We start from the raw sequence: 2,387 nt of genomic DNA on the forward strand, positions 1-2,387 counted from the left end.
CATATATAAATCAGTGCTTGGCAAATAAACACAGAATATACTGCTGGGTGATATTCTTGGTAAATGAAGAGAGAAAAACAGAGGGACAAATAGCAAACTAAGTTATTATACTGATGACGGTTTAATTAGGTCAAGGACATTTTTACTTATTTCCAACCTGAAATTTTTCTTATATGATTGGACTTCATAACTGATTTTCAGTTTAATGTATTTGCAAAAATGTACTTCATACTGCCTGTATTATTTTATTTTCTTGACACTTGAAAAATTAGAGGCACTGGCATTATTTAAAATCAAACACCCATTTTACTTGTCTACTATGCAGATTTCGCTTGCACATTCTGAACCTGTGTTATGTATAAAACTTCTGTTGACATCCTGGAAAGATCCATGCTCAGCATACACAATATAGGTCAGCATGGCTTATAACCCATTCAAGGTGCAGATCATACAATCGTGCTCCTTGGGAGTACATCTGAAATGGATTTTGAAAGGTCTGGAAGTTTTGTTTAGCAAAGAATTGAGCAAGAAATCTCTTGGGCTTCTTCTCAAAAATTTTCCTGAGGAAATCTTTTTTGTGTGTGTGTTTGTGACATTTAGAAAAGAAAGTCAAACACTAAACCTTTGGTAAGGTCTACACTGTCCTCTACCTGGATTAGTTCATATTCAGGACATCTGAAGAACAGCATGAGCATAATGTATATTTTAGAAAAAGATCAATACTAGGAGGCTAGTTCTAACATCAGTATTCTTTTGACAACATGATTGCTAAAGTTCTAATTTATTATTAATAAAAATAGCAGCTGCTGTTTATTGAATTTTCACTATGCTCCAACAGTACTTTAATCCTGACAACAAAATTTAGACTCCACTTTTACAGCTCTAAACCTAGGAGATTAAATAACAACAAACACAACAACAACAAAATGCCCTTCCTTTTTCTGTACAACCATATGGAATTGCTGTTTTTATAGGTAAAAAAATGACGGTGTATCATAGTCTCATATGGTTCAATTTAAATTATTAAGTGAGGTTTCAACAATAAATACACTTAATGGATTTTCCCTATACGTACATTTTTGCTTGTAGCCTAAATGTATCATTATTTAACTGCAGGCTACTAGTCTTATTAAGACCATATATCACATCAAATTAGTGATTGTAATGATCTTGATAAAAAGATAAACTGTCCCTGTTTTTCTATATTTCTTCCTCAGTTTAATTCTTTGATCGTTTAAACACTTATATATGGCAACTATTGTAGGTGAAGATCTTATTATCTGAATAAATTGTGATATAGTGAATAGAACTAAAAATAGAAACAGGATATATTTTATTTTTACTAATGGACATGAAGCAGTACATAACTTTTGCCTATTTTTATTAGTGGTTGTTAATATACAATTAAGTTAAGGCTTTCTGCATTATAAGTAGAAACATATGCTGCACATTTGCATCCAAAAAATATCTATGCAATGTCCCAAATGCTCATCACTGTGCCTACTTGGCTCTCTATTTAACCCACATATAAATCTTTTCATTAACTCAAGAAACATTCACTGAAATTCCAGTCACTATGGTTGTAGAAACAAAGAAAATAAAACACGTTTTCCACCCTCAGGGAACAAAAAAGAAATTTTGTAGTACTAATTTACTTTAGTGCATTATCCAATGTCAGAAATTTTTGAACATTTAGAACTATATGAACATGGAATTAAATGCCGTTTAAGCAGTGAGGTTTTTGCCACTGAAATTCTTCATTGTTTCACTCATTTTGTTCCTTCAACAAAACTCCAAATGAGTATGTGTAATTTGTTAAAGCACTGTCTTAGGTGCCAATGAAACAAAGAAAAACACAAATTGAAGTGTGGTATTTGCCCAGATGGTGCTCACTTTCCAGGAAAGGCAGCATAATGCTGTGGAAAGAACATGGATTTTCAAATAGATTTCAGTTTGAATACTGGTTGCTCCATATATAATCCATGTATCACTAGATAATTTCTTTCTTGAGCCTTTGTATCCTTTGCAGTATGATGGGAATAATAACACTTTGTAAGGTTAATAGTTTTTAAAGAAGAGTTTGAATGACTGTTTGCACCAATAAAACAAGCAAACACGATCTTATTGTTACAGCTAGAAGCTATTTTGTTAGGAGGCTATCTAGTTGTAACAAAAAACGTAGTTAGAACCTAGACTACATGTGCTTTCTCTCTTTTTATCTCCAACTCTTCTCTCCCTACTCCCCTCTTTCTCAAACACACCAATTTGAACGTATGTAATTTAAAACATTATTTTGAATGATATACTAAGACTGACTAAATCTTTCCTTTTAAAATTTTTCTTATCTTTTAAAAATCTTTTCCTTTCATATTTATATGGACACATCT

The sequence above is a fragment of the Balaenoptera musculus genome, chromosome 4, assembly GCF_009873245.2.
Source record: "Balaenoptera musculus isolate JJ_BM4_2016_0621 chromosome 4, mBalMus1.pri.v3, whole genome shotgun sequence".
NCBI lineage: Eukaryota > Metazoa > Chordata > Mammalia > Artiodactyla > Balaenopteridae > Balaenoptera > Balaenoptera musculus.